Source organism: Notolepis coatsorum, assembly GCF_963971535.1.
Source record: "Notolepis coatsorum genome assembly, chromosome: 8".
NCBI classification, from domain to species: Eukaryota; Metazoa; Chordata; class Actinopteri; order Aulopiformes; family Paralepididae; genus Notolepis; species Notolepis coatsorum.
The window spans coordinates 1502261-1529760 of record NC_140172.1 but is presented as its reverse complement, the minus strand read 5'-3'; the positions used below and the strand labels follow the sequence as shown (position 1 = coordinate 1529760).

The 27500-nt window shown below is 45.1% G+C and overlaps 1 pseudogene across 1 annotated transcript in view; it reads right to left on the bottom strand.

Annotated features, from left to right (window-relative positions):
- LOC311232905 (serine/threonine-protein kinase ULK1-like) overlaps positions 1–27500 on the bottom strand; it is a 95394-nt pseudogene that overhangs the window by 26217 nt on the left and 41677 nt on the right. The window contains exons 5-9 of the transcript XR_014621065.1: positions 22040–22091; positions 7702–7785; positions 6529–6651; positions 5953–6089; positions 1–34 (exon numbers count right to left, since the gene is read on the bottom strand). The exon at positions 1–34 is cut by the window's left edge and continues 43 nt beyond it. The product of XR_014621065.1 is annotated as a serine/threonine-protein kinase ULK1-like (transcript). The remainder of the gene's footprint in view (positions 35–5952; positions 6090–6528; positions 6652–7701; positions 7786–22039; positions 22092–27500) is intronic.

Genomic DNA, 27500 nt, shown 5'->3' with positions numbered 1-27500 from the left:
GCACACCTGTCCTGGCAGCTCAGGATGGTGCCAACTTCAGAGAGAGAGAGAGAGAGAGAGAGAGAGAGAGAGAGAGAGAGAGAGGAGAGAGAGAGAGAGAGAGAGAGGAGAGAGAGAGAGAGAGAGAGAGAGAGAGAGAGAGAGAGAGAGAGAGAGAGAGAGAGAGAGAGAGAGAGAGAGAGAGAGAGAGAGAGAGAGACTGTTATTCAGATACTGCATTAGAATACTCTAAAACAACATGGAGCTTCACATGTATACACAGTATTATAGAGCTATATAATCAGGGGGCGGATTTAGGATTGTAGGAGATCCGGGGCCCAGATAGGTGCCCGGTAGATTTTTTTGAATTTAATGAACCTGTACGTGCAATTCCTGCAATATAGAGCCTTCAATCTTGACCAATAAAGCTGCTCTTTTCACTATAAAACTCAGTTAACCATAACGTAGTTATGGTTAGATTTATATATTGGGGGGGGGGATATATCATATTTTTCATATGATCAAAAAGTGGTGGAGCAAGATTATACCTTTGCTCCCCCAAGTTCAATAGTGGGAGAGCAGAGATGCTCCGAATGCTCTTATGGCCAGGCGTCTATGATTCACTGATACAAAGTAAAATAGTGCAGTGCAATAAAATAGTTAGTAAAATAGAATAAAATAATGCAATAGTTATCATCGTATTTTTTCGGGAGGTCGGTAAGGAGTGCATTACAGTAGTCGAGTTGGCTTGAGATAAAGGCATGGATCTGGTTTTCAGCGTCCTTTTGATTTATAAATGGCCGTACTTTAGCTAAGTTTCTAAGGTGGAAGAATTAAGTTTTTGTCAACTTGTTGATTGTGATTTAAAGCTTAGGTCTGAGTCTACCATAACACCAAGACTTAACTCACTCAAATACAGTTAGCAGCTGGATAGACCACAGATGGAAATTAGCTTCTGCTAAATCTGGTGCAAACATATTTTCATGTAACGATGATGAATTGTAAAATTTTTTTTTTTTTTTTTTTTTTTTTTTTTTTTTTTTTAAATAGATTCGGGGCTTTTCAGAAAACATTCGGGGCTTGAGCCCAAGTAGCCACCCCCTAGCCCCGCCCCTGCATATAATATTTCTACACAGTATTATAGAGCTATATAATATTTATCCACAGTATTATAGAACTATATAACATGTATACACAGTATTATACAGCTATAGGACATTTCTACACAGTATTATAGAGCTATATAACATTTCTACACAGTATTATAGAACTATATAACATTTCTACACAGTATTATACAGCTATATAACATTTCTACACAGTATTATAGAGCTATATAACATTTCTCCACAGTATTATACAGCTATATAACATTTCTACACAGTATTATACAGCTATATACGATTTATCCACAGTATTATAGAACTATATAATATTTATCCACAGTATTATAGAGCTATATAATATTTCTCCACAGTATTATACAGCTATATAACATTTCTACACAGTATTATAGAGCTATATAACATTTCTACACAGTATTATACAGCTATATAACATTCCTACACAGTATTATAGAGCTATATAACATTTCTACACAGTATTATACAGCTATATAACATTTCTACACAGTATTATAGAGCTATATAACATTTCTACACAGTATTATAGAGCTATATAACATTTCTACACAGTATTATAGAGCTATGACATTTCTACACAGTATTATACAGCTATAGAACATTTCTACACAGTATTATAGAGCTATATGACATTTATACACAGTATTATACAGCTATAGAACATTTCTACACAGTATTATAGAGCTATAGGACATTTCTACACAGTATTATACAGCTATAGAACATTTCTCCACAGTATTATAGAGCTATAGAACATTTCTACACAGTATTATAGAGCTATATAACCTTTCTACACAGTATTATAGAGCTATATAACATTTCTACACAGTATTGTAGAACTATATAACATTTCTACACAGTATTATAGAACTATATAACATTTCTACACAGTATTATAGAGCTATATAACATTTATCCACAGTATTATAGAGCTATATAAAATTTCTACACAGTATTATAGAGCTATATACAATTTCTACACAGTAGTATAGAGCTATATAACATTCCTACACAGTATTATAGAACTATATAACATTTCTACACAGTAGTATAGAGCTATAGAACATTCCTACACAGTATTATAGAGCTATATAACATTTCTACACAGTATTATAGAGCTATATAACATTTCTACACAGTATTATAGAGCTATAGGACATTTATACACAGTATTATACAGCTATAGAACATTTCTACACAGTATTATAGAGCTATAGGACATTTCTACACAGTATTATACAGCTATAGAACATTTCTCCACAGTATTATAGAGCTATATAACATTTCTACACAGTATTATAGAGCTATATAACCTTTCTACACAGTATTATAGAGCTATAGAACATTTCTACACAGTATTATATAACTATAGAACATTTCTACACAGTATTATATAACTATATAACATTTCTACACAGTATTATAGAGCTATAGAACATTTCTCCACAGTATTATAGAGCTATATAACATTTCTACACAGTATTATAGAACTATATAACATTTCTCCACAGTATTATAGAACTATATAACATTTCTACACAGTATTATAGAGCTATATAACTTTTCTACACAGTATTATAGAACTATATAACATTTCTACACAGTATTATAGAGCTATATAACATTTCTACACAGTATTATAGAGCTATATAACTTTTCTACACAGTATTATAGAACTATATAACATTTCTACACAGTATTATAGAGCTATATAACATTTCTACACAGTATTATAGAGCTATAGAACATTTCTAGACAGTATTATAGAACTATAGAGCATTTCTACACAGTATTATATAACTATATAACATTTCTACACAGTATTATAGAGCTATAGAACATTTCTCCACAGTATTATAGAGCGATATAACATTTCTACACAGTATTATAGAACTATATAACATTTCTTCACAGTATTATAGAACTATATAACATTTCTACACAGTATTATAGAGCTATATAACTTTTCTACACAATATTATAGAACTATATAACATTTCTACACAGTATTATAGAGCTATATAACATTTCTACACAGTATTATAGAGCTATATAACATTTCTACACAGTATTATATAACTATATAACATTTCTACACAGTATTATAGAACTATATAACATTTCTTCACAGTATTATAGAACTATATAACATTTCTACACAGTATTATAGAGCTATATAACTTTTCTACACAATATTATAGAGCTATATAACATTTCTACACAGTATTATAGAGCTATATGACATTTCTACACAGTATTATAGAACTATATAACTTTTCTACACAGTATTATAGAGATATAGAACATTTCTACACAGTATTATAGAGCTATAGAACATTTCTCCACAGTAGTATAGAACTATATAACATTTCTACACAGTATTATAGAGATATAGAACATTTCTACACAGTATTATAGAGATATATAACATTTCTACACAGTATTATAGAGCTATAGAACATTTCTACACAGTATTATAGAGCTATATAACATTTCTACACAGTATTATACAGCTATATAACATTTCTACACAGTATTATACAGCTATATAACATTTCTACACAGTATTATAGAGCTATATAACATTTCTACACAGTATTAAAGAGATATATAACATTTCTACACAGTATTATAGAGCTATAGAACATTTCTACACAGTATTATAGAGCTATATAACATTTCTACACAGTATTATACAGCTATATAACATTTCTACACAGTATTATACAGCTATATAACATTTCTACACAGTATTATAGAGCTATATAACATTTCTACACAGTATTAAAGAGATATATAACATTTCTACACAGTATTATAGAGCTATAGAACATTTCTACACAGTATTATAGAGCTATATAACATTTCTACACAGTATTATACAGCTATATAACATTTCTACACAGTATTATACAGCTATATAACATTTCTACACAGTATTATAGAGCTATATAACATTTCTACACAGTATTATAGAGCTATATAACATTCCTACACAGTATTATACAGCTATAGAACATTTCTAGACAGTATTATAGAACTATAGAACATTTCTACACAGTATTATATAACTATATAACATTTCTACACAGTATTATAGAACTATATAACATTTATACACAGTATTATAGAGCTATATAACATTTCTACACAGTATTATAGAGCTATATAACATTTCTACACAGTATTGTAGAGCTATAGAACATTTCTACACAGTATTATAGAACTATATAACATTTCTACACAGTATTATAGAGCTATATAACATTTCTACACAGTATTATAGAACTATATAACATTTCTACACAGTATTATAGAGCTATAGAACATTTCTACACAGTATTATAGAGCTATAGAACATTCCTACACAGTATTATAGAGCTATAGAACATTTCTACACAGTATTATAGAGCTATAGAACATTTCTACACAGTATTATAGAGCTATAGAACATTTCTACACAGTATTATAGAACTATATAACATTTATACACAGTATTATAGAGCTATAACATTTCTACACAGTATTATAGAACTATATAACATTTCTACACAGTATTATAGAACTATATAACATTTCTACACAGTATTATAGAGCTATATCACTTTTCTACACAGTATTATAGAGATATAGAACATTTCTACACAGTATTATAGAACTATATAACATTTATACACAGTATTATAGAGCTATAGAACATTTCTACACAGTATTATAGAACTATATAACATTTTTACACAGTATTATAGAGCTATATAACATTTCTACACAGTATTATAGAACTATATAACATTTATACACAGTATTATAGAGCTATAGAACATTCCTACACAGTATTATAGAGCTATAGAACATTCCTACACAGTATTATAGAGCTATAGAACATTTCTACACAGTATTATAGAGCTATAGAACATTCCTACACAGTATTATAGAGCTATAGAACATTCCTACACAGTATTATAGAGCTATAGAACATTTCTACACAGTATTATAGAGCTATAGAATATTTCTACACAGTATTATAGAGCTATAGAACATTCCTACACAGGTAGTAGATCAGGTAGTGATATTAAGCTTGCAGTCCATGAGGGAGAGGTCAGAGGTCTAGAGCAGTGGAGATGATTAAAAAAAAATAAAATAAAAAATTGTCAGGCCACTGAACTTAGAAGCAGGCCAGGACAGTGTTTCTAGTTGTATTCTAAAATGCTATTATATTGTATTCTAAAATGTGACTATATGGTTTTATATTAACTTAATAAATAAACAACACGAAAAATCTACTTATTTCAATGAACATTTCAAACTAAATAACAGATTATGCACATAAAACGCTGAAAACAACCGAAGCAACAATAGTATTTTAATGAGGCTATTATTATTATCATTATTATTTTGCAACAAGTTAGCCCTCTCATAAATAGCACATATAAATGAATAACTAACTTGAACTAACTTAATAGGATTGAAGTGATATTTGGCTTAAAAAATCGGTCGCCTGGCAAAAAAAAAAGAAAAGAAAAGCCTGACGATGTGCATTGGCTCTCTGACGCCTTATTTTCTGGGTCCCGGCCTGAAAAGTTTGGGAACCCCTGGTCTAGAGGGCCGTGGAGTGTGAGTGAAGGTGTCTGCTGTAGATAAAGCTGCAGGTGTTGTTGAGTTATCTGGCGTTACGAACAGCATTTTTTACACCTGCTTTGATGTGGTAATAATAATATGTACATTGTATAATTCATATTCTAATGCCATTAGAATTGGCGTGGTTTCAGCCTTCATTAACATGGTATTCTTAGGGGCGACCGGCAGCCCTGCTGCATGTTGCAGGTCTAACCTTGAGGGGAGAGGGTGAAGGGTCTGGCGCCCCCTAGTGACAGCCTGCGTGGGGTGCAGATCTGGCCGTGAGGGGGGGAGGGTCTGAGGAAGCCCAGGGAGCCCCCGCTGCTGCAGCGCCGCACAGGTGTGGACGGACTGGGGAGGAAACAGGAAGTCAACTGAGGTTAGGGTTAATTAATACTTAATTGTATATGGTGTATTTATTGTGTATTTATCATGTGTGTGTATGCTCAACATCACTGAAAACGAGGCTCGTCCTCAATGCATTTTCAAATAAAGATTGAACAGAATGTATGAATAATCCAACCACCATGTTGGGGTTTTCAGTAGTTTGGGATTATTATTATTATATTTATTATTATTATTATTATTATTATTATTATTATTATTATTATTATTATTATTATTATTATTATTATTATTATTATTATTATTATTATTGTGTGCATACAGTATATGTGTGTTTGTATAAATGTCTTGTGCGCATATACTGTATGTGTGTGTGTGTGTGTGGCGTGTGCGTGTGTGTGCGTGTGTGTGTGTGCGTGCGTGTGTGTGTGTATTGTGTACAGACCGTGGAGAACTGTCATGACTGGAGGAATGGAGATTCTGTTCTATCCGCTGGTAGTTGAGGACCTGAGTGGGAACAGGGATGGGCACAGACTGTCCGTAGTTACCATGGTTACAGCCACTGTTACTAGCGGGGTAGGGGGGGGGGGGGGGCAAAGAGAGAAGAAAGAGAGAGAGATATTTAAAAATGCCCTAAAAAGATATAAAAAATTAAAAAATATGTTTTTCCTTAGGATCACTGTCTCTGAGCACAGCGTTTCATTAGGGAACACAATGGTCCAGTGATACCAGCTGAGCGTTTCATTAGGGAACACAATGGTCCAGTGATACCAGCTGATTGTTTCATTAGGGAACACAATGGTCCAGTAATACCAGCTGATCACTCTGAACAGTGTTTCATTAGGGAACACAATGGTCCAGTGATACCAGCTGAGCGTTTCATTAGGGAACACAATGGTCCAGTGATACCAGCTGATCGTTTCATTAGGGAACACAATGGTCCAGTAATACCAGCTGATCACTCTGAACAGTGTTTCATTAGGGAACACAATGGTCCAGTGATACCAGCTGATCACTGTCACAGTCTGAACACAGTGTTTCATTAGGGAACACAATGGTCCAGTGATACCAGCTGATCACTGTCAGTCTGAACACAGTGTTTCATTAGGGAACACAATGGTCCAGTGATACCAGCTGATCACTGTCACAGTCTGACCACAGTGTTTCATTAGGGAACACAATGGTCCAGTGATACCAGCTGATCACTGTCACAGTCTGACCAGTGTTTCATTAGGGAACACAATGGTCCAGTAATACCAGCTGAGCATTTCATTAGGGAACACAATGGTCCAGTGATACCAGCTGATCACTGTCACTCAACACAGCGTTTCATTAGGGCAGTGCTTCTCAAACTTTTTCTGTCAGGCCCCCCTTTGGCGGACCAAAATTAATAAATCTCAAGGCCCCCCCCTGTCATGCCTCTGCGCCCCCCACTTTGAGAAACACTGCATTAGGGAACACAATGGTCCAGTGATACCAGCTGATCACCGTCACTCAACGAAGCGTTTCATTAGGGAACACAATGGTCCAGTGATACCAGCTGATCACTGTCACTCAACACAAGCGTTTCATTAGGGAACACAATGGTCCAGTGATACCAGCTGAGGTGTGCAGTTACCTGCTGGGGCTTGGAGCTCCACTGTGGGAGGGGGAGGGGGGAGGGGTCCTGCCTTGACTGCACAGAGCGGAGGCCAGCAGAGAGCTGAGAGAGAACAGAGGAGAGACACGCCGCCGGTGAGACATACAGTTCCTACGGTGCAGATGGTAGACATACAGTTCCTACGGTGCAGATGGTAGACATACAGTTCCTACGGTGCAGATGGTAGACATACAGTTCCTACGGTGCAGATGGTAGACATACAGTTCCTACGGTGCAGATGGTAGACATACAGTTCCTACGGTGCAGATGGTAGACATACAGTTCCTACGGTGCAGATGGTAGACATACAGTTCCTACGGTGCAGATGGTAGACATACAGTTCCTACGGTGCAGATGGTAGACATACAGTTCCTACGGTGCAGATGGTAGACATACAGTTCCTACGGTGCAGATGGTAGACATACAGTTCCTACGGTGCAGATGGTAGACATACAGTTCCTACGGTGCAGATGGTAGACAGACAACATAGTGTGAGATGCTGTTTGTCCTGAAGACATGGTGAAGATGTACTGTGTTGTGTTGTATTGTACTGTACTATATTGTACTTTATTGTACTTTATTGTACTGTATTGTATTGTATTGTATTGTACTGTACTGTATTGCACTGTATTGTACTTTATTGTATTGTATTGTATTGTACTGTATTGTTGTTGTGAAGGATCAGATTAAACCGAATATATATATTTATTTATGGATATATATTTAATAGTATTTGTATATCGTTTGATATCCCTTGTATATTCCTTGTACATATACACTGAATATCCCTTTAGTCTACTAACAGCCCATAATAGTTTCATTCTCTCATTGGACAAGAACTTGGCGCCAGCAGCCAAGCCCCTTGGTTCAAGTTCAATCGTGCCGACGAACATGTCGTTACTAGCCCGGTTCCGCGTAGGAATACGTCTGGCGAAATACGAATGGTACTATTTGTTCACAGCGCATATATATATGGCGCAAGTAAAGTAGAACTTTCTTTTAGTCCCTTAGCCCTTAGTTCTTTACCCTCCAACCTAGTGGCAAGACGTTAAGCCTCACCCACGATACACGTGTGGTGCAGTATGGTCAACTTGGCCTCAGAATGGCATTGAGACATTGTGTGGATTAATAGTTGAATTGTCATAGTTTGGCACTATACCGTCGAGTGGGACGTATTTCTATTAAGTTAATAATAGTCTATTATGTATGGTGCATCGTTCGGTTAGAGTTATACAGTGAGTAGTACCCCCATCGTTTCCTCGCGTTATCTAGAGTCTTAACCAGGCTGGGCAGACCACGTGTGGTGCTTTCATCCGAGGAGTTCTGGGCTAGGACGAGTGGACCTGCACATTGGATTACCTTACCCGGACGACGGCGAGCCCTACATGGCTTGGATTATCTACTTGCTTTGGGTGCTTTGATTTATGCCATGGATAACAGCCAACACTGGTGAGTGTTGGAACTACCCCCCGAGAGGAGTCCAGGTGAGACGGCGCTCTACCCCGAGTGAGGTCGCCTCACGTCTCTTCATTGTGGACCGGCAGCTACCGTCTACAAGAGGGCCCAACTGTATTCATCTGTGGACCAAGGTTCTGTGGGCACCGTGTTCAGCACTCTGAATTCTCCCAAGAAATCGTTGGCCAGATGGGATATCGCCGGCGGCTCTCCTAACCCCCCCCCCCCCCCTACTGACTTACAACCAGCAGGACCCCCCTTTAGTATATCCAGCTATAATCATTAAGTACCATCGCTATAGTTCCCTAAAGAACCAGGTTGTATACTTGCTTCCTGCGTAACCAGAGATTGGACATTCAATATTGATTTGCCTACGAATACTCATTTGCCTTACAAGTGCATTCAAATCATAAATGTCATTACGTGAACGTTGTATATACCCTTTGCTATATATTAAATATTCGACTGATACATTTGTGTGGACTTGGTTTCATCAGGTGGGAAAGTGTTCATCATATTTGCAGAACCACTGAGGAATCTACCAGCCGAAATAAGGATTCGCAGACGGGGAAATCGAGCTGGCACGAGCGTGAAGGACAGGAGAGAGGACAGAAGGAGATTCAAGCCTTACCTGCCCGCTGTCGTCATGGGGAACGTGCGATCGCTGGTCAACAAGACCGACGAGCTCTCAGCCCTGATGATCAACCAGCGTGAGTACAAGGAGGCAAGCCTACTGTGCTTCACCGAATCCTGGCTGAACGAGAACATCCCGGACAGTGCAATAGAACAGGAGGGTTTCACGGTGGTGCGCGCCGACCGGAGTAAACAGAGCGGCAAGCGGAGAGGCGGAGGGCTTGTTGTCTTTGTGAACTCCAAATGGTGCCACCCGGGGCACATCACCATTAAGGAACGTATCTGTTCCCCCGACATTGAACTATTGGCACTGAGTCTGCGGCCATACTATTTACCGCGAGAAATAACACACGTCCTGGCTCTCACTGTTTACATCCCTCCCAGCGCGGCGGCGGCGCAGGCGAGTGACGTCATACACTCCACCGTCGCGGCGCTTCAGACAAAACACCCGGATGCATTTATTTTTATCAATGGGGACTTCAACCATGTCAGACTGAACAAGACCCTGACAAACTTCACCCAGTATGTCACCTGCAAAACCAGGGGAGACAAAACTCTGGACCTCCTGTATGCTAACGTGAAGGAGGCTTTCAGTGCGACTTCCCTGCCCCCCCTCGGCCAGTCAGACCACAACCTTGTGAGGCTTGTATCCACATACACGCCTCTCATTAAGAGACAGCCTACGACCACCATGTCTGTCCCACAGTGGTCTGACGACGTCGAGGAGGAGCTACAGGAGTGTTTCAGGTCGACAGACTGGGATATGTTTGAGAGGGCTTACGGTGATGACATTGATGGACTATCCCACTGCATCACAGACTACATCAGGTTCTGTGAGGAGAGCATCGTACCCACAAAGAGGGTACGCTGCTTCTCAAACAATAAACCCTGGATTAGCAAGGACATTAAACACCTGCTAAACAGGAAAAAGAGGGCCTTCATGGCAGGGGACACTGAGCAGGCCAGGGCTGTCCAAAGGGAGCTCAAAAAAGAGCTAAGGGCAGCCAAGGTCAGCTACAAGGACAGGCTGGAGGGCAGACTACAGGCCAACAACACCAGGGAGGTGTGGGCGGGGGTTAGGAAGATCACTGGTTTCAAACAGCAGGGCACAGCTGTGGAGGGCCCTCCAGAGCGTGCAAACGAGTTCAACTCGTTCTTCAACCGCTTTGACCAGAGTGGCCTCCCCACACCCCTCCCCCCACCCATCGACACCAGCACCAGATCACACCTACAAAGCAGCCCCCCCACCCCCCACCCCCCCACACCCATCAGCAACGGCACCCCACCCCCAACACCAGCAGACTGCCCACCACCCCCAACCCTGACGATCACAACCAGTCAGGTCAGTAGGCAGCTCTCCAAAATTAATGTAAACAAGGCCAGAGGACCGGACAACACCAATCCCAGGGTGCTCAAGGTATGTGCAGAGCAGCTGGCAGCACCGCTCCAGCATCTTTTCAACCTCTCCCTGAGGCTGGAGAGGGTGCCCCAGCTCTGGAAGACCTCCTGCATTGTCCCGGTGCCCAAGAAGGGACGTCCCAGCACCCCCAACGACTACAGGCCAGTCGCTCTGACGTCACACGTCATGAAGACGTTTGAGAGACTGGTCCTGCAACACCTCAAGCCCCTGGTGCGTGACTCCCTCGACCCCCTGCAGTTTGCATACCAGGCAAACATCGGGGTGGAGGATGCCATCATCTACATGCTCCACAGAGCGTACACGCACCTGGAAAAGCCGCGCAGCTCAGTGAGGATCATGTTCTTTGATTTCTCCAGCGCCTTCAACACCATCCAGCCGTCACTGCTAGCGGAGAAGCTCTCTGCGATGCAGCTGGAGCACGGCTTGGTGGCCTGGATCAAGGACTACCTCACTGAGAGGCCACAGTACGTCAGACTAAAGGACAGTCAGTCTGACGTACTGGTGAGCAACACCGGCGCCCCCCAGGGAACTGTGCTGTCACCCTTCCTCTTCACCCTCTACACCTCAGACTTCTGCCGCAACTCCAGCGGGTGCCACCTGCAGAAGTTCTCAGACGACTCCTCCATCGTAAGCTACATCACCGACGATGATGAGGAGGAGTACAGAGCCCTGGTGGAGAGCTTCGTGGGGTGGAGCGACAGCAACCACCTCCAACTCAACACCAGTAAGACCAAGGAGCTGGTGGTGGACTTCCGGAGGGGCAAGAAGAGGCCCCTCCCGATTCCCATCTCCATCCGAGGGGTGGATGTGGAGATGGTGGACTCATACAAGTTCCTTGGGGTACACCTGAACAATAAACTGGACTGGTCGGACAACACAGAGGCCCTCTACAGGAAGGGACAGAGCAGGCTGTTCTTCCTGAGGAGACTCAGGTCCTTCAATGTGTGCAACAAACTGCTGCAGTCTTTTTACCAGTCTGTTGTGGCCAGCATCCTCTTCTATGCTGTGGCATGCTGGGGAGGCTACATCAACTCAAGGGACACCAACAAGCTCAACAAGCTGGTGAGGAAGGCTAGCTCTGTGGTGGGAGGCGAGCTACCTAGACTTGAGGTGATGGTAGAGAGGGGGATGATAAGGAAGCTGGATGCCATCATGGAGAACCCCTACCACCCCCTCTACGACGAGCTAGTCAAGATGAGAAGCTCGTTCAGCCACAGACTCATCCCCCCCCGACACTCAACTAACCGCCTCGGACAGTCCTTCATACCAGTGGCCATCAGGCTCCACAACAGTGGGCAGCGACTAGCAGCCTCCAGGCCCCACAACAGGGGGCAGCGACAGCGACTGCTACCAGACATTGACCTGGGACTTATAGGAACCCAAGGGGGACAAAGTAGACTACCCTGGTACTTTGATTAATGTATACTCAGTAGATAGTAAATTATTATAACACTACCTCTTGCATACTGCACCTCATGTGACACTGTGAATAATGTGAATATTCCTCAGCTAGTCAGATAGTAAATTATATTGACCATATTGATCAAATTGTTTACACTGCCTGTGTTGTCTTTTACTACCTGTATACTGTGTTGTTTTACTACCTGTACCCCTCCCCCCCTCCCCCCCATGCTGCTATGATGCCTGAATTTCCCCAAGGGGATCAATAAAGGAATATCTTATCTTATCTTATCTTATCTTATCTTATATCTATATCATGTACTGTGTGGCCAGTAGTTAAAGTACATAAAGCGGTAGTGGTTTAATGATACCATACTTATCAATACAGTCAGGGAATTGTACCCCTCAGTTACAATTGGTCCTTCGAGCCGGAGGGTAACTAGTGTAATATTAATATAGTGTTATTAATATTGAAATGGCCTATGATGAACACTCCACGAAACGGTCCTCCTAACGTAGAACGCCCGCGGCGCAGACGACAGACACCTCAGTACTTAGAGGATTACGCTGTCAGTCAACTACCTAGCCTTCGACAAACGGTAAACGCGGTAAAAGTAGAAAGTAAAATTATGTCTGACCTTAACGACCAGGTTACCCCGACCACAGAGGCCCTAGTGGGTTCTAATGTAACTGACCAAGCTCACGGTGGGGACCAGGAGGGAGCTGACATGCCTTTACCCCCCGCCAATACCGAAGAAGTAGTCCCCGACCAGCCCCGGGAGGAAGACAACCCTACAGAGAGAGAACTCTGCACGGAACAAGATGAGGAGAGCGCCGAGGAGATAGAGCTCCAGGACTCCCCAACGAGTACAGCCAGGAGCGGCTCACCTCTACAACCGTCTTCCCCCAGCGAAGCGGAGAGGATGCTATCACAGGCGTTCCTCGTCAGCCTGACAGCCTCTACCGAACGCGATCAACTCCAGGGTGAACGCGATCGACTTCAGGGTGAACGCGATCGACTCCAGACGCAGCAACGGAGCGAAGAAGAGCGCATACGCCTGGAGATGAGACGCCTTCAGACGGAAGAGAATATGGCAAGAGACCGAGCAGACACCCAGCGCGCCGCTGACGGTGCCCAAAGAGAGGCAGAGCGCGACCTCGCTCTCATCCAGCGCGAAACCGAGCGCGACAGACTACAGGGCGAGCGCGACAGACTACAAGCGCAGCTAATGGAGCAGCTGATCACCAAGGCAACACCCTCTCCCTCCGCCAGGGGTTCAAGGAACTCGTCGAGACAACAGTCAAGGGCAGCATCCCCTAACCGAGCAAGCGACCCTGAACTTGACCAACAGACCAAGCCTATACCCCCTGCAGACCCCCTTCCCAGACCGGTCCAAGCGAGACCCAGCTACAAGGAAGGAGCAGCATACACTGCGGAGAAGCTAAATAAACGACTACAGGATCTAGAGGACCTGATAGAAGAAGAAGAGGGAGAGGAGGAGAACCAAGCCCGACGACAGCACAGTACTCCACCGGACCAGGAGGTCCAGTACAGCCCAGGCTATACCCCCGCGGCGCTGCGCTACAGACCCCCGACTCTATTCACGGGTGAGCATGACGCACGACCAGCCCCGAGGAATAGCACCTGGACCAGCGGGCCATGGTACCCTGCCGGTACCAGCCCACAGAGAGGCGCAAGAGGAGACTCGCCTAGGAGGCCTCTCCCCCAACGCTCGCCGATGTATCAGCCATCCACGGCGTCATACATTGGCACACCGACGATTCCAGACTTCACCCATGAGAATCGAGCACAGTACACGGAGCTCCGGATGTGCTTAGAGACAATGATGGTGGATGTCGCTGATGAACGCCACAAGTATGCAATATTACTGAAGCACCTGAAAGTACCCCGAGCGCACAATATAGCGCTAGCCTATGCCACCTCTACGACCCCATACACCGCGGCTCTAGCAGCGCTGGACCAGAGATATGGACGTATATGGGATTACGTAATCCAAGAGATAAGGCATATTGACCGCCTACCCCCAGCAACAGACAATCGCTCATTAGACGACCTGTCTATAAAAGTGCAGTCCCTGGTAGGGATGCTGGGAGCGCAACGAGAAAAGGGTATGCACGAGCTATACGCCAACTCTAACGTCGAGAGGATTTTAGAGAAGCTGCCACCCGCCAGACAAGAGCGCTTCAGGCGGCAGAGAGACCACCGTGATCCTAACGGTCCCGAACCATCCCTCCTCGATCTAGCCGACTTCCTGGCGAGAGAAGTCAGCAGCCTACGACTGGATACGTTCGTGCGGAGCACACCAAGCTCCAGAGAGGGACCCAGGAGAATAAACGATGGAAGAAGATCGGTGACTGTCATGCACCAATCAGAATCAGTACCGAGCAGTAAGAACCACAGTACCCCCTCGAGAAAAGAGAAGTGGAAGATGGTGTGCCCGTACTGCGAGAAGGAACACTGGCTGTCACAATGTGACCTGTTCACAAAGATGAATGCAGAAGAAGTGAGTCAATGGATAAAGTCCAACAGGCGCTGTTACCGATGTGCGCGCAGTCACATGGCAGCCGAGTGCCGCCTAAAGAAGAGGTGCAGTCGGTGTGACGGAGCCCACCTAGATGTCCTACACGACAGTAACAGAAAAAAGCCTGCACCTGCACCATCGAGCAGCACAAAGGCAAGTGTCATGTACATTGACCCCGCCAGCAGCAGCGGCGCCCAAGTGCTCTTAAAGGTAGTCCGTGTAACATTGAGCCACCAAGATAAAGTCATGGACACTTACGCCGTCCTTGATGACGGGTCAGAGAAGACCCTTCTCCTCGCATCCGCTGCGGCCCAGCTGGGACTGCGGGGGAGCGAGAACCAAATGACGATTCGGACAATAAGAAGAGATTTAAAGACGATAAAAGGCGAGAATGTCTCCTTCACTATCGCAGCAAGCGGGCAGCCAGAGCGACGGTATAGGATTACAAATGCTTTCACCAGCCAAGAAATAGGACTATCACAGTACACCTACCCCATCGCCAAACTGATGGATAAATATGTGCACCTGCGTCAACTACCTATCCCGCTCATAGACGGCGCCACCCCGACCCTGCTGATAGGCTCCGACCATGCAGACCTCATAGTCCCGATAGACCGGGTCCATACAGGACCCAGAGGCTGTCCTGCAGCAGTCGAGACCCGCCTAGGATGGACATTACAAGGCCCCCTCGCTAAATCTCTTAACCGAACAGCAGCCACTAGCTGCCTCCACTCCAGAGTGACAGAAGAAGACACCACTCTCCTGCAGCATGTCGAGAGGCTATGGACACTAGAGACAATGCCCTTTAAGAACGAAAAGAAAGACATTCGTTCTAAAGAAGACATTTACGCCATAAACCTCCTCGAGCAAGGGACAAAGAGAGTCACAGTCGGCGGAGTGATGAGATACGCAACTCCACTCCTGAGGCGAGAGGGAATGCCCACCTTTCACGCCACGAAAGAAGCTACGGAGCGGTATCTCTTGAACACAGAGCGGCGCCTAGCCAAAGACCCCGCTCAAGAGAGTGTGTACCGCGCTGAGATTGAGAAGCTAATCACAGCGAGACACGTAATGAAGATTGACATTAAAGAGGCCGATCAGACGACCGAATCATGGTACGTGCCGCACCACAAGGTCCACCACAACGGCAAGGATCGCATTGTGTTTAACTGCAGCTACCAGATCGGATCCCAGAATCTGAATAAAGAGCTCTTGCCCGGCCCCACACTCGGCCCCTCTCTACTAGGCGTGCTACTACGCTTCCGCCAGGACAAGGTGGCTATCAGCGGGGATATCAAAGGGATGTTCCTGCAGGTGAGACTAGTGGAGGAGGATAAGCCCCTGTTGCGGTTCCTATGGAGAGAGAGGATCGGAGATGAGCACCCAGCCATCTACCAGTGGGAAGTCCTCCCCTTCGGAACCACATGCAGCCCGTGCTGTGCTACATTTGCACTACAGAAACACGTCGCAGAGGACCCAGCAGCAGATGAAGAGGTCCGACACAGTGTGAAGAACAGTTTCTACGTGGACAACTGTTTACAAAGCGTTTCGACTCAAGAAGAAGCCGAGGCTCTCCTACTCAAGCTACGCGCCTCCCTGATCAAAGGCGGCTTTGATCTCAGGCAGTGGGCCAGCAGCGACCCGCACGTATTGCGCAGCCTCTCCCCCGCGGACAAGGCTGCCAGCAGCGAGACCTGGATGGCGACCATCCCAGGAGAAGCTCAAGAAATGACACTAGGATTAGTCTGGCGCTTCAAAACAGACTCGCTCCACTATAGACACAAACCCCTGACCACGGAGCAGGGAAGGTCGACGGCGATACCGACCACCAGACGGAGTGTGTACAGAACACTCGCCAGACAATATGACCCGTTGGGATGTATTCTACCTTACACCACCAGGGCAAAGATGATTGTACGAGCACTATGGGACAAGGACCAGGGCTGGGACGACCCAATACCCGCACCCCTTGCCTCCACATGGAGAGAGTGGGAGACGGAACTCCGCTCACTCCCAGGCGTCAATATACGCCGCAGCTACTTCCCACCCACAGTGAGGCCAGAGACATGCAAGATGGATCTACACGTCTTCAGCGACGCCTCCGAAGTAGCCTATGGATCAGTGGCCTACTTGCGTGCCCAAGAGAAGGGAGGAGAGATACACACCGCTTTCATCCTGGCTCGCTCAAGAATAGCCCCACGAAAGCAACAATCTATCCCGCGTCTAGAGCTCTGCGCAGCCCTAGCAGGAGCGCATCTAGTCACGTTAATCCAACGTGAACTCACCATTCCGGTGCACAGAACAATCTTGTGGTCAGATTCCACGACAGTACACACATGGATCAAGTCTGATTCATGCAGATACAAAGTCTTCGTGGGAGTCAGAGTCACCGAGATTCAAGAGTTAACAGAAAAAGCGAGCTGGCGGTATGTGGACACCAAACACAACCCAGCTGACGTCATCACCCGGGGAATGTCCCTAGATGACCTCACCCGTCACAACATCTACAGTGACGGACCAGAGTTCCTCAAGCTCCCGGAAGAAGAGTGGCCTACGCCCACCCCACGGGAAGCGAGTAAAGAGGAGGCTGAGAACAAGAAACCTATGTTCTGTGGACTGAGCACAGTCGCCTCCACAGACCCCAACATAGATGATTGCATTACCCTACAGAGTGCGCAGCTAAAGACATTCCTGTGGCACCACCCAGAGATTCAGCCCACTGCCGACATTTCAGCAGCTGACTACGAAGAAGCAGAACTTCTTCTACTACAACGAGCCCAGAGAGACTCGTTCCCCGACGAGCTAGACTGTCTACAGGGAGGAAAGCCCGTCCCATCAGACAGCAGATTGCTCCACCTGGCACCCGAGAGCGACGCCCATAATCTCATCAGAGTGGGTGGTCGTCTGCGGAGGGCCCCCAATCTACCGGATGACGTTAAGTACCCGATAGTCTTGAACAGCCGACACAAGGTCACAGAGCTGATCATAAAGAAATACGACGAGGATGTGCATCACGCAGGAGCAGAGAGAGTCTTCGCGGAGATCAGACGTCGCTATTGGATACTTCAAGGGAGAGAAGCAGTGCGACGCTTCCAGCGAACCTGTCTAGACTGCCGAAAGTGGCGCGCGCAGCCCAGCATACCCCGGATGGCTGACCTACCCCCCTGTCGCCTCCGACTCGGCGACAAGCCATTCCACTCCACAGGCATGGACTGTTTTGGCCCGTTGTATATAAAGAAAAGAAGAGGAACCGAGAAGCGGTGGGGTATTGTATTCAAATGCATGACCACCAGAGCGATACATATCGAACTCCTTCCAACCATGAGCACAGACTCATTCCTTATGGCCTTCCGAAGATTCACATCACGGAAAGGAAAACCGTCTACATTGTTGTCTGATCACGGGACAAACTTCAAAGGCGGAGAAAGAGAGCTGAGAGAGAGCTTCCAAGCTATGGGCCCAGAACTTAAGACCCACCTCGCTCCATCCCAGATTGACTTCCAGTTTAATCCCCCGAACGCACCCCACTTCGGTGGAACCTGGGAACGAGAAGTACGTTCTATAAAGACAGCCCTGTACGCCGTGCTTGGGGCCCAGACTGTAGCGGAAGAAGTCCTAATGACAGTCCTCACGGAGATCGAGGGAGTATTGAACTCCAAGCCCCTCGGCTACGTCTCCAGTGATATAGCAGATGTCGACCCAGTCACCCCCAACACACTCTTGATGGGGCGGCTGGACCCCGCGCTACCCCAGACAATGTACAGGCCTGAAGAAGCGAACGGCCGAAGAATGTGGAGGTACAGTCAAGTACTAGCTGACAAGTTTTGGAACAGCTTTCTACTCCACTACCTACCGTCTCTACAGACCCGCCAGAAGTGGGTAAAAGAGAGAGACAATTTGACAGAAGGAACAGTCGTCATGATTATCGACCAGTCACTACCCAGAGCTATGTGGCCGGCTGGCCGCGTAAGCAAAGTGATCACCGGTGCCGATGGCAAGGTCCGAGCAGCTGAGGTGCTCGTCCAAGGGCGAACTTACACACGACCCGTGGCGAGGCTGATAGAACTGCCTAGACTCCCAGACACTATCGATGACGACCATGACCCCATGACTTTGTGAGTTGACTGACCCTTACAGCGGACCTTGAGTGGTAGACAGTGCGGTTAATCTGTCTCTGCTTAGCTAATTAGGTGGGACTAATTAGGGGGCGGCTGTTGTGAAGGATCAGATTAAACCGAATATATATATATTTATTTATGGATATATATTTAATAGTATTTGTATATCGTTTGATATCCCTTGTATATTCCTTGTACATATACACTGAATATCCCTTTAGTCTACTAACAGCCCATAATAGTTTCATTCTCTCATTGGACAAGAACTTGGCGCCAGCAGCCAAGCCCCTTGGTTCAAGTTCAATCGTGCCGACGAACATGTCGTTACTAGCCCGGTTCCGCGTAGGAATACGTCTGGCGAAATACGAATGGTACTATTTGTTCACAGCGCATATATATATGGCGCAAGTAAAGTAGAACTTTCTTTTAGTCCCTTAGCCCTTAGTTCTTTACCCTCCAACCTAGTGGCAAGACGTTAAGCCTCACCCACGATACACGTGTGGTGCAGTATGGTCAACTTGGCCTCAGAATGGCATTGAGACATCGTGTGGATTAATAGTTGAATTGTCATAGTTTGGCACTATACCGTCGAGTGGGACGTATTTCTATTAAGTTAATAATAGTCTATTATGTATGGTGCATCGTTCGGTTAGAGTTATACAGTGAGTAGTACCCCCATCGTTTCCTCGCGTTATCTAGAGTCTTAACCAGGCTGGGCAGACCACGTGTGGTGCTTTCATCCGAGGAGTTCTGGGCTAGGACGAGTGGACCTGCACATTGGATTACCTTACCCGGACGACGGCGAGCCCTACACGGCTTGGATTATCTACTTGCTTTGGGTGCTTTGATTTATGCCATGGATAACAGCCAACACTGGTGAGTGTTGGAACTACCCCCCGAGAGGAGTCCAGGTGAGACGGCGCTCTACCCCGAGTGAGGTCGCCTCACGTCTCTTCGTTGTGGACCGGCAGCTACCGTCTACAAGAGGGCCCAACTGTATTCATCTGTGGACCAAGGTTCTGTGGGCACCGTGTTCAGCACTCTGAATTCTCCCAAGAAATCGTTGGCCAGATGGGATATCGCCGGCGGCTCTCCTAACCCCCCCCCCCCCCCCCCCCTACTGACTTACAACCAGCAGGACCCCCCTTTAGTATATCCAGCTATAATCATTAAGTACCATCGCTATAGTTCCCTAAAGAACCAGGTTGTATACTTGCTTCCTGCGTAACCAGAGATTGGACATTCAATATTGATTTGCCTACGAATACTCATTTGCCTTACAAGTGCATTCAAATCATAAATGTCATTACGTGAACGTTGTATATACCCTTTGCTATATATTAAATATTCGACTGATACATTTGTGTGGACTTGGTTTCATCAGGTGGGAAAGTGTTCATCATATCTATATCATGTACTGTGTGGCCAGTAGTTAAAGTACATAAAGCGGTAGTGGTTTAATGATACCATACTTATCAATACAGTCAGGGAATTGTACCCCTCAGTTACAATTGTATTGTATTGTATTGTATTGTACTGTATTGTACTGTATTGGATTGTACTGTATTGTACCGTATTGTACTGTATTAGGGGTGGAATGGTACGCATTCGAACCGTACACCGTTCAATACGACCGCCACGGTTCGGGGCATGTGTGTATTGTTTGGTTATAATGTTAGCCGCAAGCTAGGCTAACGTTACGTTAGCCGCGAGATAACCGTGGAGTCACTTCGCTGTGTCCCATTAGTTCCATTAGTGGGGAAGGGGGGGGGGGGGGGGGGGGGGGTATATTGACGAGGCTTGACAACAGAGGTTCAAACTAAGATAGCTTCACATTTATTGGCTGTTGGTTTATAGTATATCATCAGGGCTTCTCCTTCCAACGCAGTGTTACTGTTGACTGTTTACTTCCTCGTGTGACGTCACTTCAAATACGGCTACCAGGACACTCAAATAGCAAAAGCGAGTCGAGTCGATTAGGTACCATGCAGTGAAAAGCGGCATTAAGAGAATACTTCATAATGTCTCATGCAATTAAAAAGTAAATATATATTTAGTACACATGATTTATTTATTTTAAATAACACTGACTTTTCCTTTTTAATAAGAAAGTCTAGTGCTGGTTGAGCATATTCATACTTCATATTCATACCACAAAAATAGAAAAGGTTTAATTATTTTGTTTGTTTGCACTAAGTTAATACTTTGACAAATGTTGCCTATATTTTTCAGTCAGTTCGGTCTTTGTGTGCCAAACATTATTAAAGGTAAACCTTTTTTTTTACCAAATAAATGAGAAGCATGTTTAAATCAGCAATGCCTCCCCTCTTGCTCTACCAACATCTCTCCTAGCTCTAACCGTCACTGTCAAAATGATGTGCCTGATGTCAAACTGCCTCATTCTTTCAGTTTTTGCATGACTACGTCCTTGAGAATAACTGAAAAGTTGGATTATTTTTAGGCTATATATCTTATGCTGATGTATGGTCTTTTTGGAGTGTTCAATTATTTTAAAATAAAGAACAATGTATATCAAACCTAACCGAAAACCGAGACACCAAAACCGTGATACGAACCGAACCATAGATTTTGTGAACCATTCCACCCCTATACTGTATTGTACTGTATTGTACTGTATTGTATTGTACTGTATTGTACTGTACTGTATTGTACTGTATTGTATTGTATTGTACTGTATTGTATTGTATTGTATTGTATTGTATTGTATTGTATTGTATTGTACTCACCCACTGTTTATCAGACTGTCCTGTAGTACCTTACTCTCACAGGTCAGCTCACCTGCTGGGGAAACACAGGAAATGTCAAAGGTCAGGAACCATTTCCTTTAGAGCAGACCTGGGTAATTAAGGCCGTGTCTGGCCCGCGGTCAATCAGAACTCGACACCTGGCTACTTTGCATAACAATAGCTCAGGTCGTCAGGTGTGTTCAAATACGTCCTCACATACACATATACACTGTATAAAAAGAGCATGTTAAACTCACCACTGCCTGCATAGTGGCATATGATCGAGGGCTGAGTCCCTCTCTTAGCTTGTTATTCTTACTTGAGGGTAATGATGAAAATAACAAGTGGCAAGTTTTTTTCACACATAAGCAGAGCTGTGGGAAACCTGTTTCAAACAAGGTTGTCGGCTGTGCTGGCGTGCATGATGTAAAGCTTTTACTCTACACATTTGGCATTGTATCAGGGGTAAGGTGGTGAGGGGCGGGTGAAATTATTCCCCGGTTTGCCCCTGCCCCCCCCCCCTCCCCTCAAATATGATTTTGTTTACAAAATGTGTGTTGATTCACTATATTTTTGGGGATACGGTGTAAATCCCTCAGCTTCTGCTGGGGTTGTGCTCTTGCTTAGAGAGAGGCAATTTTCTCTGAAAATTGTTTGGTCGCTGTCATGTAGACTTAGCAAGGCCTGTGACCAGCACTTGATCAAGGACTTATGTCTTTTCTCATCATAAAAAACGGCGTTCCTCTTACAGTACTGAGAGTGAACTTTTGCCCTTTTTTATTGTGATAGAGGGTTGTTGTGTATCGTATTCACGTTTAAGTAAACGTGGCTTTGAATCCACAACTGGGTTAGGTGTTGGCCTACAGAAGTTACATGTGTAGCTCTTGTACCAGGGCCCTTGGCCCCTCTCTTGGTCTGTGTTTTTCTTACTTTAGGGTAAATGTGTAAAAAAAGTCTGTGGCTGGCATGCAGAATGTGAAGCTGTTACCCTAACAGGTGTAATGCGCTTTCATGTAGCATGCAATGACTGGTGTCATGGCTCTGCTTTGTCGTTGCATCGTATCAGGGGTGAGGGGTCATGAGGGGTGGGCTGATAAAATCCCCCCCACCCCCTTTACTGATTGGGCAGCGTGTCACAGGGAGGGGGAAATGGGGGGGGGTTCCCTGGTTCCACTCCATGTTAGGATGGGTGGGTCACAGGATTTCCCCCCGGCCATGGGATACGTCACTGGGCGTGTTTCCTATTGGCCAGGAGACATCCGTGAGGTTACAGGCTCTGTGCTGCAGACCGCTGTCTTTGTCAAAGTTGGATGATGCGATGCATTCGAAAACTGTTTGTTTCCTGCTCTGCTCTCCATTACAGTGTGTATTGGGCCATTGGTCACTTGGCCCAATTATTATTGCATGTATCTTTTTCAATTGTACTCACGTGGAGGTCTCTCTGGGGGAACTTCTGTCTTCCCCTCTTATGTGAGGAGCAGAATTGACGGGGTTTCCCTCAGTCGCATCATATAAGGCCCGTGTCTGTGTCTTATTGACCGGCTTCCTGCTGCTCGTCCCAGACAGCATGGAGGGGACGTCGTCTGGTGTTTCTTATTCGAATTCACCATTGATGTGTTTTCGGGTTCTTGACGTGCATATAGCGCTGGCCCTGGGTGCTTCCAATGTGGAACCACGTTATGGGCCGGCGCGCCTTGGTTGCCCAATTCATAGAAACGGCGTTTTTTTATGCGGGCGACTAGGAAGGAGATTTTTTATCTCTACCGAGCGCCAGTGCACTAGGTTAGACTCGATGACTCAAGTGCATCTCCGGGGGGAGATGACGGAGTAGATCATTACATTGGCGGAGGGGTCTCACGCCCGTGGGGTGGGCCGCCAGGAGCAGCGCATTCACGTTCTGTCCATCTTGGTGGCGCCCTCTGTGATGTTTTAGATAGACACGCGTGCCTACCCCCCTCTTAGGACTAGGGATGGCGGCGTGACTAGGACGCGGGACTGGTTCTGGTCACGCTGGACCAGGTCAGTTAACCCGTTGTCAGCCGGGGAACATATCTGCTGTTCTGGTACCCCGAACATAGCTGTCAACATTCCCGTTTTTCCCGGGATTGTACTGTATTTCAACCTTCTTCACGCCCTGTTCACGGAATTGGCACGTTAAAAAAAATAAAAATTATAATTTTCTTTTATAATTTTTTTTTAAAACTCATAAAATATATTGGGTCGCACCTAAATCGGCAGGGTCGGTCGGCAACCGGAAACAAAACATTATTTTTTTTAGGCCTAAGTGGTTGCCTAGTGGAGATTTAGGATTCACTGACTGTACACTGTAAGAAAAAAAGCTGCAAGAAAACTAAATGTCTGGCATCTATGGTTTCCAAATACTGTCAAATTACAGTAAAATCAAATACATTTACAGATTACAACCTTTATTTAATGGTTAATATTTTGATAAAAGGTAATTTACTGTATTTTTATAGCATTTACACTTAAAGTAGGAAAACAAAAGTAATCTGTAAAATAATACAGTGAATTTCCTTAATACAGGTTTTGACCAGCAGATGGCAGCGACGAGGCAGCTCCATTGGGAGGGGGCGGGCCCGGGTGGGAGGGGGCGGGCCGAGGGGGCGGGGCCTGGAGAAGGGGCGGGGCTAAAATGTGCACGTTTTTTCTCCTGCCAATGTTGACAGCTATGACCCCGAAGGACTTTGTGCTTTTCCGGGGGGAAAATGCCGGGTCGGTCAAGGCTTCACAGGGATTGATGTCATGGATATGTTTGTCATGTGTATGCCACTACGGCTTGCCCATAACAGTGACGTGCTTGGTCCATACTGTGTTGTACCTTGCGCTGTGTTAGGGGGCCTGGTCCTTCTCCATTGTTTCACTCCTCCCTCCCCCTGCTGGGCAGGGATGGGAGGGGGCTGTCGAGGTGGTTGCTGTCAACCCCTCTAGGCATCCCTGTGTAGGTCCCGGTCCGCCAGGCCCAGGTCCCGACTCGTTCCCGTCGACCTGTTGGCCTGGGTTAACCCTTTGAAAACTGAAACACTTTGTTTCTAGGTTTTTCTTGGTGGGTTAAGGGAACAACTGCCTCCTGTTAAACTAAACGTAGGGAGGTGGTTGGTTCTCCGGTGTGGTGGTAGCAGAGTCGACTCTCGGGTTGAGGCCGGACTTGACCCCGTCTGCCCGAGAGTGTGCCCCCGCATTTTTCATGACGTCTGCCAATTGTGTCGGCCTCTCCTTTGAACCTCGGCCCGCTGGAGGGGTCGGGTTTGTTGAGGTCATGACATGGTGCACAGCATACCGAACACCCCTTCCGCTGGGTACTGTTCTCACAGTAGACCCTTTAGGCGCCTGTCTAGTCCGCAGTGCTCCAGGCACAGGTCGAGTTCTGGCCTGTTGCCTGGATTGAGGGATCAACCCCCTTGGGGGTTGTCTCCCCGGCGCGCCGTCTGGCCCCACAGTATTGTGGGGGGGGTAGCCTCTTGGGGCTTACGGCCATGCCAACCTGGACACGCCCAATCTCGTCAGATCTCGAAAACTAAGCAGGTTCGGCCCTGGTAGTTCTTGGATGGGGGACCCCCTGGGAATACCAGGTGCAGTATGCTTCAGGGCGGCGTGCCAAAGGGGGGAAGGGCCTACTCTTGATTTGGGCCCTGTCCGATACGCTGGCGATGTGGGGGGTGGTGTCATCAGTGACCTATAACCTATATCCTATAACCATAGTTATATGAGTATAGCGAGCGCTCTGCACTGACTCACTGAGGACCTCGTGGTCTTCGCCTTCGGTGGTGAAAGACTTGGGAAGGAGCTGTTAGTATGGCCACGTCCCCGCTTATGTAGAGGAGCGGATGTGGGTGTGGCCAGGCGGATGGGTGTGTACATGTGGAGAAAAAGTATTCAGTGTTAGATTGGATAAAGGGATAGTTCCACTAGAGTGCAGAGCGCTCGCTATACTCATATAACTATGGTTATAGGATAACCGTATGTTATGTCATATCCCACAAAATCACAAGAAAATAAGTGTTTTTCTGACAGAGAGTTTATTAAAGAGTGTTTGTTGGACTCTGCAGCACTAATATGCCCGGAGAAAAAAGGTGCATTTGAGAACGTGCCACTCTCCAGACGCACTGTAACGAGGAGGGTTGAGGACATCGCACAAAATCTGGAGCTTCAGCTGAAGAACAGAGCGGTCAACTTTGACTATTTTTCCCTGGCTCTGGATGAGAGCTGCGATGTACGTGACACTGCCCAGCTGCTCCTCTTCTTACGTGGGATAACTGCAGACTTTAAAATCACGGAGGAGCTGGCAGCCATGCAGTCAATGAAAGGGACAACAACCGGGAGTGTGATTTGTTCACGGAGGTAAATGCATGTTTGGACAAGTTGGGACTTAAATGGGACAAGCTGGCTGGTGTGACAACGGATGGTTGTCCAAACCTTTTTTTTTTTAATATATGTCTGTTTATTGGTATTTTTTTTCAGTGCAACCAACATTTACAAATTATATGTACTTGAAAATGTTCTATTTGAAACACAAAAACAGAATACAAAGAACAGCAGACATCAAGACAAAGTGACAGGCAGACAAACAAAAAACAGTTTCAGAGAGAGATTATAGTAATGGTAATAAGAAATATATAAAAGAAAAAAATATATATATAATAATAATAATCATAATAAAGTAAAAATAAAGTAAATAATAACAATTAAAAAATAAAAAGTAAGTTAGTTTTATTTTTTAAATAAGGCGATACCTTTGAAAAAGTGAGTACAGCAATTCATAGGTCAACCAACTCTGGTGTTGATTTGGTGCATCAAAGGAGAAAGTTTGAAGGGGAGGGATGGGTGAGTAGTGTACCAAGGGTATTGTGTGAGTGAGTATCAGTCTGGGACTATGGGAAGGTGGGTCCTCTCAACATAGGAAAAGAAGGGAGCCCACATAGAAAAGAACTTGTCTGTAGATCCTCGGAGTGTGTGTCGGATTTTTTCTAGTTTAATACAGTTAAGAATAGATTTAATCCAAAGGGCATGGGAAGGGGGTGAGGAGGATTTCCACTGAAGTAGGATTAACTGTCTCGCTAACAGAGTAACAAAAGCCAAGACCTCTTTGTTATTATTTGTCAGTTGTAATGAGGGTGAGGAAACACCAAATAGCGCAGTCAAAGGATCTGGTTCCACCTGAGTACTGCATATTTCAGAGTGTATTGAATATGTTTTTCCAAAGGTCCACTAGGGATGGACAGCTCCAAAACATGTGCACATGGTTTGCTGGGGACCGATTACATCGTGGACAGTTAGGTTTCACACTTTTGTAAATTCTGGATAGTCTCATTGGAGTCCAGTGAGCTCGGTGGATGATTTTGCATTAGATGAGACCATGTCGAGCACAGATGGAAGAGGTGTGGACCTTTTTGAGTGCTTTTTCCCACATGTCGTCAGATATCGCATCCCCCAATTCCTCCTC